Below are 16823 nucleotides of genomic sequence, written 5' to 3'. Positions count from 1 at the left end.
GCGGTTGCCACCTGGAGATTCGCCTCTCGCAGGATGCCTCCCAGACACAAGGTGGCACCAGTGCCAACTTGGTCTGGTTTGAGAGTGTCAAGTGGGTCCTGAAAACTGACACCCAGAACAGTGGCTTGTGAGTTTTGTTTCCCAGGGAAAAAGCCTGTACAATGGTTCAGGGGCCTGAGGCCTTAAATTGCCGGGTGCCTCCTGGAATTCGGCCTCTCGCAGGATGCCTCCCAGACACAAGGTGGCACCAGTGCCAACTTGGTCTGGTTTGAGAGTGCCAAGTGGGTCCTGAAAACTGACACCCAGAACAGTGGCTTGTGAGTTTTGTTTCCCAGGGAAAAAGCCTGTACAATGGTTCAAGGGCCTGAGGCCTTAAATTGCCGGGTGCCTCATGGAATTCGGCCTCTCGCAGGATGCCTCCCAGACTCAAGGTGGCACCAGTGCCAACTTGCCCTGGTTTGAGAGTGCCAAGTGGGTCCTGAAAACTGACACCCAGAACAGTGGCTTGTGAGTTTTGTTTCCCAGGGAAAAAGCCTGTACAATGGTTCAGGGGACTGCGGCCTTAAATTGCCGGGTGCCTCCTGGAATTGCGCCTCTCGCAGGATGCCTCCCAGACGCAAGGTGGCACCAGTTCCAACTTGGTCTGCTTTGAGAGTGCCAGGTGAATCCTGCAAACTGACACCCAGAACAGTGGCTTGTGAGATTTCTTTCCCAGGGAAAAAGCCTGTACAATGGTTTAGGTTAATGCCGCCTTTAATAGCCGGGTGCCACTTGGAGATCGCCTCTCGAAGGATGCCTCCCAGACGCAAGGTGGCACCAGTGCCAACTTGGTCTGGTTTGAGAGTGCCAAGTGTGTCCTGCAAACTGACACCCAGAACAGTGGCTTGTGAGTTTTGTTTCCCAGGGAGAAAGCCGGTACAATGGTTCAGGGGCCTGAGGCCTTAAATTGCCGGGTGCCTCCTGGAATTCGGCGTCTTGCAGGATGCCTCCCAGACGCAAGGTGGCACCAGTGCCAACTTGGTCTGGTTTAAGTGTGACAAGTGGGTCCTGCAAACTGACACCCAGAACAGTGGCTTCTGAATTTTTTTTCCCAGGGAAAAAGCCTGTACAATGGTTTTGGGTCCTGCGGCCTTAAATTGCCGGGTGCCTCCTGGAATTCCGCCTCTCACAGGATGCCTCCCAGACGCAAGGTGGCACCAGTGCCATCTTGGTCTGGTTTGAGAGTGCCAAGTGGGTCCTGAAAACTGACACCCAGAACAGTGGCTTGTGAGTTTTGTTTCCCAGGGAAAAAGCCTGTACAATGGTTCAGGGTCATGCGGCCTTAAATTGCCGGGTGCCTCCTGGAATTCGGACTCTCGCAGGATGCCTCCCAGACACAAGGTGGCACCAGTGCCAATTTTGTCTTGTTTAAGAGTACCAAGTGGGTCCTGAAAACTGACACCCAGAACAGTGGCTTGTGAGTTTTGTTTCCCAGGGAAAAAGCCTGTACAATGGTTTAGGTAATGCCGCCTTTAATAGCCGGGTGCCACCTGGAGATCCGCCTCTCGCAGGATGCCTCCCAGACGCAAGGTGGCACCAGTGCCAACTTGGTCTGGTTTGAGAGTGCCAAGTGGGTCCTGAAAACTGACACCCAGAACAGTGGCTTGTGAGTTTTGTTTCCCAGGGAAAAAGCCTGGACCATGGTTCAGGGGCCTGAGGCCTTAAATTGCCGGGTGCCTCCTGAAATTCGGCCTCTCGCAGGATGCCTCCCAGACGCAAGGTGGCACCAGTTCCAACTTGGTCTGGTTTAAGAGCGCCAAGTGGGTCCTGAAAACTGACACCCAGAACAGTGGCTTGTGAGTTTTGTTTCCCAGGGAAAAAGCCTGTAAAATGGTTCAGGGGCCTGAGGCCTTAAATTGCCGGGTGCCTCCTAGAATTGCGCCTCTCGCAGGATGCCTCCCAGACGCAAGGTGGCACCAGTTCCAACTTGGTCTGGTTTAAGAGTGCCAAGTGGGTCCTGAAAACTGACACCCAGAACAGTGGCTTGTGAGTTTTGTTTCCCAGGGAAAAAGCCTGTAAAATGGTTTAGGTAATGCCGCCTTTAATAGCCGGGTGGCACCTGGAGATCCGCCTCTCGCAGGATGCCTCCCAGACGCAAGGTGGCACCAGTGCCAAAGTGGTCTGGTTTGAGAGTGCCAAGTGGGTCCTGAAAACTGACACCCAGAACAGTGGCTTGTGAGTTTTGTTTCCCAGGGAAAAAGCCATTAAAATGGTTCAGGGGCCTGAGGCCTTAAATAACCGGGTGCGTCCTGGAATTCGGCCTCTCGCAGGATGCCTCCCAGACGCAAGGTGGCATCAGTGCCAACTTGGTCTGGTTTAAGAGTGCCAAGTGTGTCTTTCGAACTGACACCCAGAACAGTGGCTTGTGAGTTTTGTTTCCCAGGGAAAAAGCCTGTACAATGGTTCAGGGTCCTGCGGCCTTAAATAGCCGGGTGCTTCCTGGAATTCAGCCTTTCGCAGGATGCCTCCCAGACGCAAGGTGGCACCAGTTCCAACTTGGTCTGGTTTAAGAGTGCCAAGTGGGTCCTGAAAACTGACACCCAGAACAGTGGCTTGTGAGTTTTGTTTCCCAGGGAAAAAGCCTGTACAATGGTTCAGGGTCATGCGGCCTTAAATTGCCGGGTGCCTCCTGGAATTCGGACTCTCGCAGGATGCCTCCCAGACACAAGGTGGCACCAGTGCCAATTTTGTCTTCTTTAAGAGTACCAAGTGGGTCCTGAAAACTGACACCCAGAACAGTGGCTTGTGAGTTTTGTTTCCCAGGGAAAAAGCCGGTACAATGGTTTAGGTAGTGCCGCCTTTAATAGCCGGGTGCCACCTGGAGATCCGCCTCTCGCAGGATGCCTCCCAGACGCAAGGTGGCACCAGTGCCAACTTGGTCTGGTTTGAGAGTGCCAAGTGGGTCCTGAAAACTGACACCCAGAACAGTGGCTTGTGAGTTTTGTTTCCCAGGGAAAAAGCCTGGACCATGGTTCAGGGGCCTGAGGCCTTAAATTGCCGGGTGCCTCCTGAAATTCGGCCTCTCGCAGGATGCCTCCCAGACGCAAGGTGGCACCAGTTCCAACTTGGTCTGGTTTAAGAGCGCCAAGTGGGTCCTGAAAACTGACACCCAGAACAGTGGCTTGTGAGTTTTGTTTCCCAGGGAAAAAGCCTGTAAAATGGTTCAGGGGCCTGAGGCCTTAAATTGCCGGGTGCCTCCTAGAATTGCGCCTCTCGCAGGATGCCTCCCAGACGCAAGGTGGCACCAGTTCCAACTTGGTCTGGTTTAAGAGTGCCAAGTGGGTCCTGAAAACTGACACCCAGAACAGTGGCTTGTGAGTTTTGTTTCCCAGGGAAAAAGCCTGTACAATGGTTCAGGGGCCTGAGGCCTTAAATTGCCGGGTGCCTCCTGGAATTGCACCTCTCGCAGGATGCCTCCCAGACGCAAGGTGGCACCAGTGCCAACTTGGTCTGGTTTGAGAGTGCCAGGTGGCTCCTGAAAACTGACACCCAGAACAGTGGCTTGTGAGTTTTGTTTCCCAGGGAAAAAGCCTGTAAAATGGTTTAGGTAATGCCGCCTTTAATAGCCGGGTGGCACCTGGAGATCCGCCTCTCGCAGGATGCCTCCCAGACGCAAGGTGGCACCAGTGCCAAAGTGGTCTGGTTTGAGAGTGCCAAGTGGGTCCTGAAAACTGACACCCAGAACAGTGGCTTGTGAGTTTTGTTTCCCAGGGAAAAAGCCATTAAAATGGTTCAGGGGCCTGAGGCCTTAAATAACCGGGTGCCTCCTGGAATTCGGCCTCTCGCAGGATGCCTCCCAGACGCAAGGTGGCATCAGTGCCAACTTGGTCTGGTTTAAGAGTGCCAAGTGTGTCCTGCGAACTGACACCCAGAACAGTGGCTTGTGAGTTTTGTTTCCCAGGGAAAAAGCCTGTACAATGGTTCAGGGTCCTGCGGCCTTAAATAGCCGGGTGCTTCCTGGAATTCAGCCTTTCGCAGGATGCCTCCCAGACGCAAGGTGGCACCAGTTCCAACTTGGTCTGGTTTAAGAGTGCCAAGTGGGTCCTGAAAACTGACACCCAGAACAGTGGCTTGTGAGTTTTGTTTCCCAGGGAAAAAGCCTGTACAATGGTTCAGGGGCCTGAGGCCTTAAATTGCCGGGTGCCTCCTGGAATTCGGCCACTCGCAGGATGCCTCTCAGACGCAAGGTGGCACTAGTGCCAACTTGGTCTGGTTTGAGAGTGCCAAGTGGGTCCTGAAAACTGACACCCAGAACAGTGGCTTGTGAGTTTTGTTTCCCAGGGAAAAAGCCTGTACAATGGTTCAGGGGCCTGAGGCCTTAAATTGCCGGGTGCCTCATGGAATTCGGCCTCTCGCAGGATGCCTCCCAGACTCAAGGTGGCACCAGTGCCAACTTGCCCTGGTTTGAGAGTGCCAAGTGGGTCCTGAAAACTGACACCCAGAACAGTGGCTTGTGAGTTTTGTTTCCCAGGGAAAAAGCCTGTACAATGGTTCAGGGGACTGCGGCCTTAAATTGCCGGGTGACTCCTGGAATTGCGCCTCTCGCAGGATGCCTCCCAGACGCAAGGTGGCACCAGTTCCAACTTGGTCTGGTTTAAGAGTGCCAGGTGAATCCTGCAAACTGACACCCAGAACAGTGGCTTGTGAGATTTCTTTCCCAGGGAAAAAGCCTGTACAATTGTTTAGGTTAATGCCGCCTTTAATAGCCGGGTGCCACCTGGAGATCGCCTCTCGCAGGATGCCTCCCAGACGCAAGGTGGCACCAGTGCCAACTTGGTCTGGTTTGAGAGTGCCAAGTGGGTCCTGAAAACTGACACCCAGAACAGTGGCTTGTGAGTTTTGTTTCCCAGGGAAAAAGCCTTTACAATGGTTCAGGGGCCTGAGGCCTTAAATTGCCGGGTGCCTCCTGGAATTCGGCCTCTCGCAGGATGCCTCCCAGACGCAAGGTGGCACCAGTGCCAACTTGGTCTGGTTTGAGAGTGCCAAGTGGGTCCTGAAAACTGACACCCAGAACAGTGGCTTATGAGTTTTGTTTCCCAGGGAGAAAGCCGGTACAATGGTTCAGGGTCCTGCGGCCTTAAATTGCCGGGTGCCTCCTGGAATTGCGCCTCTCGGAGGATGCCTCCCAGACGCAAGGTGGCACCAGTGCCAACTTAGGCTGGTTTGAGAGTGCCAAGTGTGTCCTGCAAACTGACACCCAGAACCGTGGCTTGTGAGTTTTGTTTCCCAGGGAAAAAGCCTGGAAAATGGTTTAGGTTAATGCCGCCTTTAATAGCCGGGTGCCACCTGGAGATTCGCCTCTCGCAGGATGCCTCCCAGACACAAGGTGGCACCAGTACCAACTTGGTCTGGTTTGAGAGTGCCAAGTGGGTCCTGAAAACAGACACCCAGAACAGTGGCTTGTGAGTTTTGTTTCCCAGGGAAAAAGCCTGTACAATGGTTCAGGGGCCTGAGGCCTTAAATTGCCGGGTGCCTCCTGGAATTCGGCCACTCGCAGGATGCCTCCCAGACGCAAGGTGGCACCAGTGCCAACTTGGTCTGGTTTGAGAGTGCCAAGTGTGTCCTGCAAACTGACACCCAGAACAGTGGCTTGTAAGTTTTGTTTCCCAGGGAAAAAGCCTGTACAATGGTTCAGGGGCCTGAGGCCTTAAATTGCCGGGTGCCTCCTGGAATTCGGCCTCTCGCAGGATGCCTCCCAGACTCAAGGTTGCACCAGTGCCAACTTGCCCTGGTTTGAGAGTGTCAAGTGGGTCCTGAAAACTGACACCCAGAACAGTGGCTTGTGAGTTTTGTTGCCCAGGGAAAAAGCCTGTACAATGGTTCAGGGGCCTGAGGCCTTAAATTGCCGGGTGCCTCCTGGAATTCGACCTCTCGCAGGATGCCTCCCAGACTCAAGGTTGCACCAGTGCCAACTTGGTCTGGTTTAAGAGTGCCAAGTGGGTCCTGAAAACTGACACCCAGAAAAGTGGCTTGTGAGTTTTGTTTCCCAGGGAAAAAGCCTGTACAATGGTTCAGGGGACTGCGGCCTTAAATTGCCGGGTGACTCCTGGAATTGCGCCTCTCGCAGGATGCCTCCCAGACGCAAGGTGGCACCAGTTCCAACTTGGTCTGGTTTAAGAGTGCCAAGTGTGTCCTGCAAACTGACACCCAGAACAGTGGCTTGTGAGTTTTGTTTCCCAGGGAAAAAGCCTGTACCATGGTTCAGGGTCCTGCGGCCTTAAACTGCCGGGCGCCACCTGGAATTGGGCCTCTCGCAGGATGCCTCCCAGACGCAAGGTGGCACCAGTGCCAACTTGGTCTGGTTTGAGAGTGCCAAGTGGGTCCTGAAAACTGACACCCAGAACAGTGGCTTGTGAGTTTTGTTTCCCAGGGAAAAACCTGTACCATGGTTCAGGGGCCTGAGGCCTTAAATTGCCGGGTGCCTCCTGGAATTCGGCCTCTCGCAGGATGCCTCCCAGACGCAAGGTGGCACCAGTTCCAACTTGGTCTGCTTTGAGAGTGCCAAGTGGCTCCTGCAAACTGACACCCAGAACAGTGGCTTGTGAGTTTTCTTTCCCAGGGAAAAAGCCTGTAAAATGGTTTAGGTTAATGACGCCTTTAATAGACGGGTGCCACGTGGAGATTCGCCTCTCGCAGGATGCCTCCCAGACGCAATGTGGCACCAGTGCCAACTTGGTCTGGTTTGAGAGTGCCAAGTGGCTCCTGCAAACTGACACCCAGAACAGAGTCTTGTGAGTTTTCTTTCCCAGGGAAAAAGCCTGTAAAATGGTTTAGGTTAATGACGCCTTTAATAGCCGGGTGCCACGTGGAGATTCGCCTCTCGCATGATGCCTCCCAGACGCAATGTGGCACCAGTGCCAACTTGGTCTGGTTTGAGAGTGCCAAGTGGGTCCTGAAAACTGACACCCAGAACAGTGGCTTATGAGTTTTGTTTCCCAGGGAAAAAGCCTGTACAATGGTTCAGGGTCCTGCGGCCTTAAATTGCCGGGTGCCTCCTGGAATTGCGCCTCTCGGAGGATGCCTCCCAGACGCAAGGTGGCACCAGTGCCAACTTAGGCTGGTTTGAGAGTGCCAAGTGTGTCCTGCAAAGTGACACCCAGAACCGTGGCTTGTGAGTTTTGTTTCCCAGGGAAAAAGCCTGGAAAATGGTTTAGGTTAATGCCGCCTTTAATAGCCGGGTGCCACCTGGAGATTCGCCTCTCGCAGGATGCCTCCCAGACACAAGGTGGCACCAGTACCAACTTGGTCTGGTTTGAGAGTGCCAAGTGGGTCCTGAAAACAGACACCCAGAACAGTGGCTTGTGAGTTTTGTTTCCCAGGGAAAAAGCCTGTACAATGGTTCAGGGGCCTGAGGCCTTAAATTGCCGGGTGCCTCCTGGAATTCGGCCTCTCGCAGGATGCCTCCCAGACGCAAGGTGGCACCAGTGCCAACTTGGTCTGGTTTGAGAGTGCCAAGTGTGTCCTGCAAACTGACACCCAGAACAGTGGCTTGTAAGTTTTGTTTCCCAGGGAAAAAGCCTGTACAATGGTTCAGGGGCCTGAGGCCTTAAATTGCCGGGTGCCTCCTGGAATTCGGCCTCTCGCAGGATGCCTCCCAGACTCAAGGTTGCACCAGTGCCAACTTGCCCTGGTTTGAGAGTGTCAAGTGGGTCCTGAAAACTGACACCCAGAACAGTGGCTTGTGAGTTTTGTTTCCCAGGGAAAAAGCCTGTACAATGGTTCAGGGGCCTGAGGCCTTAAATTGCCGGGTGCCTCCTGGAATTCGACCTCTCGCAGGATGCCTCCCAGACGCGAAATGACACCAGTGCACACTTGGTCTGGTTTAAGAGTGCCAAGTGGGTCCTGAAAACTGACACCCAGAACAGTGACTTGTGAGTTTTGTTTCCCAGAGAAAAAGCCTGTACAATGGTTCAGGGGCCTGAGGCCTTAAATTACCGGGTGACTCCTGGAATTCGGCCACTCGCAGGATGCCTCCCAGACGCAAGGTGGCACCAGTTCCAACTTGGTCTGGTTTAAGAGTGCCAGGTGGCTCCTGAAAACTGACACCCAGAACAGTGGCTTGTGTGTTTTCTTTCCCAGGGAAAAAGCCTGTAAAATGGTTTAGGTTAATGCCGCCTTTAATAGCCGGGTGCCACCTGGAGATCCGCCTCTCGCAGGATGCCTCCCAGACGCAAGGTGGCACCAGTGCCAACTTGGTCTGGTTTGAGAGTGTCAAGTGGGTCCTGAAAACTGACACCCAGAACAGTGGCTTGTGAGTTTTGTTTTCCAGGGAAAAAGCCTGTACAATGGTTCACGGGCCTGAGGCCTTAAATTGCCGGGTGCCTCCTGGAATTGCACCTCTCGCAGGATGCCTCCTAGACGCAAGGTGGCACCAGTTCCATCTTGGTCTTGTTTGAGAGTGCCAAGTGGGTCCTGAAAACTGACACCCAGAACAGTGGCTTGTGAGTTTTGTTTCCCAGGGAAAAAGCCTGTACAATGGTTCAGGGGCCTGCGGCCTTAAATTGCCGGGTGACTCCTGGAATTGCGCCTCTTGCAGGATGCCTCCCAGACACAAGGTGGCACCAGTGCCAATTTGGTCTTGTTTAAGAGTACCAAGTGGGTCCTGAAAACTAACACCCAGAACAGTGGCTTGTGAGTTTTGTTTCCCAGGGAAAAAGCCTCTAAAATGGTTCAGGTAATGCCGCCTTTAATAGCCATGTGCCACCTGGAGATCCGCCTCTCGCAGGATGCCTCCCAGGCGCAAGGTGGCACCAGTGCCAACTTGGTCTGGTTTGAGAGTGCCAAGTGGGTCCTGAAAACTGACACCCAGAACAGTGGCTTGTGAGTTTTGTTTCCCAGGGAAAAAGCCTGTACAATGGTTCAGGGGCCTGCGGCCTTAAATTGCCGGGTGCCTCCTTGAATTTCGCCTCTCGCAGGATGCCTCCCAGACGCAAGGTGGCACCAGTTCCAACTTGGTCTGGTTTAAGAGTGCCAAGTGGGTCCTGAAAACTGACACCCAGAACAGTGGCTTGTGAGATTTCTTTCCCAGGGAAAAAGCCTGTACAATGGTTTAGGTTAATGCCGCCTTTAATAGCCGGGTGCCACCAGAAGATTCGCCTCTCGCAGGATGCCTCCCAGACGCAAGGTGGCACCAGTGCCAACTTGGTCTGCTTTGAGAGTGTCAAGTGGGTCCTGAAAACTGACACCCAGAACAGTGGCTTGTGAGTTTTGTTTCCCAGGGAAAAAGCCTGTACAATGGTTCAGGAGCCTGAGGCCTTAAATTGCCGGGTGCCTCCTGGAATTCGGCCTCTCGCAGGATGCCTCCCAGACACAAGGTGGCACCAGTGCCAACTTGGTCTGGTTTGAGAGTGCCAAGTGGGTCCTGAAAACTGACACCCAGAACAGTGGCTTGTGAGTTTTGTTTCCCAGGGAAAAAGCCTGTACAATGGTTCAGGGGCCTGAGGCCTTGAATTGCCGGGTGCTTCCTGGAATTGCACCTCTTGCAGGATGCCTCCCAGACGCAAGGTAGCACCAGTGCCAACTTGATCTGGTTTAAGAGTGCCAAGTGGGTCCTGAAAACTGACACCCAGAACAGTGGCTTGTGAGTTTTGTTTCCCAGGGAAAAAGCCTGTACAATGGTTTAGGTAATGCCGCCTTTAATAGCCGGGTGCCACCTGGAGATCGCCTCTCGCAGGATGCCTCCCAGACGCAAGGTGGCACCAGTGCCAACTTGGTCTGCTTTGAGAGTGCCAAGTGGGTCCTGAAAACTGACACCCAGAACAGTGGCTTGTGAGTTTTGTTTCCCAGGGAAAAAGCCTGTAAAATGGTTTAGGTTAATGACGCCTTTAATAGACGGGTGCCACGTGGAGATTCGCCTCTCGCAGGATGCCTCCCAGACGCAATGTGGCACCAGTGCCAACTTGGTCTGGTTTGAGAGTGCCAAGTGGCTCCTGCAAACTGACACCCAGAACAGAGGCTTGTGAGTTTTCTTTCCCAGGGAAAAAGCCTGTAAAATGGTTTAGGTTAATGACGCCTTTAATAGCCGGGTGCCACGTGGAGATTCGCCTCTCGCAGGATGCCTCCCAGACGCAATGTGGCACCAGTGCCAACTTGGTCTGGTTTGAGAGTGCCAAGTGGGTCCTGCAAACTGACAACCAGAACAGAGGCTTGTGAGTTTTCTTTCCCAGGGGAAAAGCCTGTAAAATGGTTTAGGTTAATGACGCCTTTAATAACCGGGTGCCTCCTGGAATTCGACCTCTCGCAGGATGCCTCCCAGACGCAAAATGACACCAGTGCCAACTTGGTCTGGTTTAAGAGTGCCAAGTGGGTCCTGAAAACTGACACCCAGAACAGTGACTTGTGAGTTTTGTTTCCCAGAGAAAAAGCCTGTACAATGGTTCAGGGGCCTGAGGCCTTAAATTACCGGGTGACTCCTGGAATTCGGCCACTCGCAGGATGCCTCCCAGACGCAAGGTGGCACCAGTTCCAACTTGGTCTGGTTTAAGAATGCCAGGTGGCTCCTGCAAACTGACACCCAGAACAGTGGCTTGTGTGTTTTCTTTCCCAGGGAAAAAGCCTGTAAAATGGTTTAGGTTAATGCCGCCTTTAATAGCCGGGTGCCACCTGGAGATCCGCCTCTCGCAGGATGCCTCCCAGACGCAAGGTGGCACCAGTGCCAACCTGGTCTGGTTTGAGAGTGCCAAGTGGGTCCTGAAAACTGACACCCAGAACAGTGGCTTGTGAGTTTTGTTTCCCAGGGAAAAAGCCTGTACAATGGTTCAGGGGCCTGAGGCCTTAAATTGCCGGGTGCCTCCTGGAATTCGACCTCTCGCAGGATGCCTCCCAGACTCAAGGTTGCACCAGTGCCAACTTGGTCTGGTTTAAGAGTGCCAAGTGGGTCCTGAAAACTGACACCCAGAAAAGTGGCTTGTGAGTTTTGTTTCCCAGGGAAAAAGCCTGTACAATGGTTCAGGGGACTGCGGCCTTAAATTGCCGGGTGACTCCTGGAATTGCGCCTCTCGCAGGATGCCTCCCAGACGCAAGGTGGCACCAGTTCCAACTTGGTCTGGTTTAAGAGTGCCAAGTGGGTCCTGCAAACTGACACCCAGAACAGTGGCTTGGGAGTTTTGTTTCCCAGGGAAAAAGCCTGTACAATGGTTTAGGTAATGCCGCCTTTAATAGCCGGGTGCCACCTGGAGATCGCCTCTCGCAGGATGCCTCCCAGACGCAAGGTGGCACCAGTGCCAACTTGGTCTGGTTTGAGAGTGTCAAGTGGGTCCTGAAAACTGACACCCAGAACAGTGGCTTGTGAGTTTTGTTTTCCAGGGAAAAAGCCTGTACAATGGTTCACGGGCCTGAGGCCTTAAATTGCCGGGTGCCTCCTGGAATTGCACCTCTCGCAGGATGCCTCCCAGACGCAAGGTGGCACCAGTTCCATCTTGGTCTGGTTTAAGAGTGCCAAGTGGGTCCTGAAAACTGACACCCAGAACAGTGGCTTGTGAGTTTTGTTTCCCAGGGAAAAAGCCTGTACAATGGTTCAGGGGCCTGCGGCCTTAAATTGCCGGGTGACTCCTGGAATTGCGCCTCTTGCAGGATGCCTCCCAGACACAAGGTGGCACCAGTGCCAATTTGGTCTTGTTTAAGAGTACCAAGTGGGTCCTGAAAACTAACACCCAGAACAGTGGCTTGTGAGTTTTGTTTCCCAGGGAAAAAGCCTGTAAAATGGTTTAGGTAATGCCGCCTTTAATAGCCATGTGCCACCTGGAGATCCGCCTCTCGCAGGATGCCTCCCAGGCGCAAGGTGGCACCAGTGCCAACTTGGTCTGGTTTGAGAGTGCCAAGTGGGTCCTGAAAACTGACACCCAGAACAGTGGCTTGTGAGTTTTGTTTCCCAGGGAAAAAGCCTGTACAATGGTTCAGGGGCCTGCGGCCTTAAATTGCCGGGTGCCTCCTTGAATTTCGCCTCTCGCAGGATGCCTCCCAGACGCAAGGTGGCACCAGTTCCAACTTGGTCTGGTTTAAGAGTGCCAAGTGGGTCCTGAAAACTGACACCCAGAACAGTGGCTTGTGAGTTTTGTTTCCCAGGGAAAAAGCCTGTACAATGGTTCAGGGGACTGCGGCCTTAAATTGCCGGGTGACTCCTGGAATTGCGCCTCTCGCAGGATGCCTCCCAGACGCAAGGTGGCACCAGTTCCAACTTGGTCTGGTTTAAGAGTGCCAGGTGAATCCTGCAAACTGACACCCAGAACAGTGGCTTGTGAGATTTCTTTCCCAGGGAAAAAGCCTGTACAATGGTTTAGGTTAATGCCGCCTTTAATAGCCGGGTGCCACCAGAAGATTCGCCTCTCGCAGGATGCCTCCCAGACGCAAGGTGGCACCAGTGCCAACTTGGTCTGCTTTGAGAGTGTCAAGTGGGTCCTGAAAACTGACACCCAGAACAGTGGCTTGTGAGTTTTGTTTCCCAGGGAAAAAGCCTGTACAATGGTTCAGGAGCCTGAGGCCTTAAATTGCCGGGTGCCTCCTGGAATTCGGCCTCTCGCAGGATGCCTCCCAGACACAAGGTGGCACCAGTGCCAACTTGGTCTGGTTTGAGAGTGCCAAGTGGGTCCTGAAAACTGACACCCAGAACAGTGGCTTGTGAGTTTTCTTTCCCAAGGAAAAAGCCTGTACAATGGTTCAGGGTCCTGCGGCCTTAAACTGCCGGGCGCCACCTGGAATTGCGCCTCTCGCAGGATGCCTCCCAGACGCAAGGTGGCACCAGTGCCAACTTGGTCTGGTTTGAGAGTGCCAAGTGGGTCCTGAAAACTGACACCCAGAACAGTGGCTTGTGAGTTTTGTTTCCCAGGGAAAAAGCCTGTACAATGGTTCAGGGGCCTGAGGCCTTAAATTGCCGGGTGCCTCCTGGAATTCGACCTCTCGCAGGATGCCTCCCAGACTCAAGGTTGCACCAGTGCCAACTTGGTCTGGTTTAAGAGTGCCAAGTGGGTCCTGAAAACTGACACCCAGAAAAGTGGCTTGTGAGTTTTGTTTCCCAGGGAAAAAGCCTGTACAATGGTTCAGGGGACTGCGGCCTTAAATTGCCGGGTGACTCCTGGAATTGCGCCTCTCGCAGGATGCCTCCCAGACGCAAGGTGGCACCAGTTCCAACTTGGTCTGGTTTAAGAGTGCCAAGTGGGTCCTGCAAACTGACACCCAGAACAGTGGCTTGGGAGTTTTGTTTCCCAGGGAAAAAGCCTGTACAATGGTTTAGGTAATGCCGCCTTTAATAGCCGGGTGCCACCTGGAGATCGCCTCTCGCAGGATGCCTCCCAGACGCAAGGTGGCACCAGTGCCAACTTGGTCTGGTTTGAGAGTGCCAAGTGTGTCCTGCAAACTGACACCCAGAACAGTGGCTTGTGAGTTTTGTTTCCCAGGGAAAAAGCCTGTACCATGGTTCAGGGTCCTGCGGCCTTAAACTGCCGGGCGCCACCTGGAATTGGGCCTCTCGCAGGATGCCTCCCAGACGCAAGGTGGCACCAGTGCCAACTTGGTCTGGTTTGAGAGTGCCAAGTGGGTCCTGAAAACTGACACCCAGAACAGTGGCTTGTGAGTTTTGTTTCCCAGGGAAAAAGCCTGTACAATGGTTCAGGGGCCTGAGGCCTTAAATTGCCGGGTGCCTCCTGGAATTCGGCCTCTCGCAGGATGCCTCCCAGACGCAAGGTGGCACCAGTTCCAACTTGGTCTGCTTTGAGAGTGCCAAGTGGCTCCTGCAAACTGACACCCAGAACAGTGGCTTGTGAGTTTTCTTTCCCAGGGAAAAAGCCTGTAAAATGGTTTAGGTTAATGACGCCTTTAATAGACGGGTGCCACGTGGAGATTCGCCTCTCGCAGGATGCCTCCCAGACGCAATGTGGCACCAGTGCCAACTTGGTCTGGTTTGAGAGTGCCAAGTGGCTCCTGCAAACTGACACCCAGAACAGAGGCTTGTGAGTTTTCTTTCCCAGGGAAAAAGCCTGTAAAATGGTTTAGGTTAATGACGCCTTTAATAGCCGGGTGCCACGTGGAGATTCGCCTCTCGCATGATGCCTCCCAGACGCAATGTGGCACCAGTGCCAACTTGGTCTGGTTTAAGAGTGCCAAGTGGGTACTGCAAACTGACAACCAGAACAGAGGCTTGTGAGTTTTCTTTCCCAGGGAAAAAGCCTGTAAAATGGTTTAGGTTAATGACGCCTTTAATAGCCGGGTGCCACGTGAAGATTCGCCTCTCGCAGGATGCCTCCCAGACGCAATGTGGCACCAGTGCCAACTTGGTCTGGTTTGAGAGTGCCAAGTGGGTCCTGAAAACTGACACCCAGAACAGTGGCTTATGAGTTTTGTTTCCCAGGGAAAAAGCCTGTACAATGGTTCAGGGTCCTGCGGCCTTAAATTGCCGGGTGCCTCCTGGAATTGCGCCTCTCGGAGGATGCCTCCCAGACGCAAGGTGGCACCAGTGCCAACTTAGGCTGGTTTGAGAGTGCCAAGTGTGTCCTGCAAACTGACACCCAGAACCGTGGCTTGTGAGTTTTGTTTCCCAGGGAAAAAGCCTGGAAAATGGTTTAGGTTAATGCCGCCTTTAATAGCCGGGTGCCACCTGGAGATTCGCCTCTCGCAGGATGCCTCCCAGACACAAGGTGGCACCAGTACCAACTTGGTCTGGTTTGAGAGTGCCAAGTGGGTCCTGAAAACAGACACCCAGAACAGTGGCTTGTGAGTTTTGTTTCCCAGGGAAAAAGCCTGTACAATGGTTCAGGGGCCTGAGGCCTTAAATTGCCGGGTGCCTCCTGGAATTCGGCCACTCGCAGGATGCCTCCCAGACACAAGGTGGCACCAGTGCCAACTTGGTCTGGTTTGAGAGTGCCAAGTGTGTCCTGCAAACTGACACCCAGAACAGTGGCTTGTAAGTTTTGTTTCCCAGGGAAAAAGCCTGTACAATGGTTCAGGGGCCTGAGGCCTTAAATTGCCGGGTGCCTCCTGGAATTCGGCCTCTCGCAGGATGCCTCCCAGACTCAAGGTTGCACCAGTGCCAACTTGCCCTGGTTTGAGAGTGTCAAGTGGGTCCTGAAAACTGACACCCAGAACAGTGGCTTGTGAGTTTTGTTTCCCAGGGAAAAAGCCTGTACAATGGTTCAGGGGCCTGAGGCCTTAAATTGCCGGGTGCCTCCTGGAATTCGACCTCTCGCAGGATGCCTCCCAGACGCGAAATGACACCAGTGCCAACTTGGTCTGGTTTAAGAGTGCCAAGTGGGTCCTGAAAACTGACACCCAGAACAGTGACTTGTGAGTTTTGTTTCCCAGAGAAAAAGCCTGTACAATGGTTCAGGGGCCTGAGGCCTTAAATTACCGGGTGACTCCTGGAATTCGGCCACTCGCAGGATGCCTCCCAGACGCAAGGTGTCACCAGTTCCAACTTGGTCTGGTTTAAGAGTGCCAGGTGGCTCCTGAAAACTGACACCCAGAACAGTGGCTTGTGTGTTTTCTTTCCCAGGGAAAAAGCCTGTAAAATGGTTTAGGTTAATGCCGCCTTTAATAGCCGGGTGCCACCTGGAGATCCGCCTCTCGCAGGATGCCTCCCAGACGCAAGGTGGCACCAGTGCCAACTTGGTCTGGTTTGAGAGTGTCAAGTGGGTCCTGAAAACTGACACCCAGAACAGTGGCTTGTGAGTTTTGTTTTCCAGGGAAAAAGCCTGTACAATGGTTCACGGGCCTGAGGCCTTAAATTGCCGGGTGCCTCCTGGAATTGCACCTCTCGCAGGATGCCTCCTAGACGCAAGGTGGCACCAGTTCCATCTTGGTCTGGTTTGAGAGTGCCAAGTGGGTCCTGAAAACTGACACCCAGAACAGTGGCTTGTGAGTTTTGTTTCCCAGGGAAAAAGCCTGTACAATGGTTCAGGGGCCTGCGGCCTTAAATTGCCGGGTGCCTCCTGGAATTGCGCCTCTTGCAGGATGCCTCCCAGACACAAGGTGGCACCAGTGCCAATTTGGTCTTGTTTAAGAGTACCAAGTGGGTCCTGAAAACTAACACCCAGAACAGTGGCTTGTGAGTTTTGTTTCCCAGGGAAAAAGCCTCTAAAATGGTTCAGGTAATGCCGCCTTTAATAGCCATGTGCCACCTGGAGATCCGCCTCTCGCAGGATGCCTCCCAGGCGCAAGGTGGCACCAGTGCCAACTTGGTCTGGTTTGAGAGTGCCAAGTGGGTCCTGAAAACTGACACCCAGAACAGTGGCTTGTGAGTTTTGTTTCCCAGGGAAAAAGCCTGTACAATGGTTCAGGGGCCTGAGGCCTTAAATTGCCGGGTGCCTCCTCGAATTTCGCCTCTCGCAGGATGCCTCCCAGACGCAAGGTGGCACCAGTTCCAACTTGGTCTGGTTTAAGAGTGCCAAGTGGGTCCTGAAAACTGACACCCAGAACAGTGGCTTGTGAGATTTCTTTCCCAGGGAAAAAGCCTGTACAATGGTTTAGGTTAATGCCGCCTTTAATAGCCGGGTGCCACCAGAAGATTCGCCTCTCGCAGGATGCCTCCCAGACGCAAGGTGGCACCAGTGCCAACTTGGTCTGCTTTGAGAGTGCCAAGTGGGTCCTGAAAACTGACACCCAGAACAGTGGCTTGTGAGTTTTGTTTCCCAGGGAAAAAGCCTGTACAATGGTTCAGGAGCCTGAGGCCTTAAATTGCCGGGTGCCTCCTGGAATTCGGCCTCTCGCAGGATGCCTCCCAGACACAAGGTGGCACCAGTGCCAACTTGGTCTGGTTTGAGAGTGCCAAGTGGGTCCTGAAAACTGACACCCAGAAC

Source organism: Fringilla coelebs (assembly GCF_963513975.1).
Source record: "Fringilla coelebs genome assembly, contig: SCAFFOLD_40, whole genome shotgun sequence".
Classification (NCBI taxonomy): domain Eukaryota; kingdom Metazoa; phylum Chordata; class Aves; order Passeriformes; family Fringillidae; genus Fringilla; species Fringilla coelebs.
Note: the sequence above shows the minus strand (reverse complement) of the source record.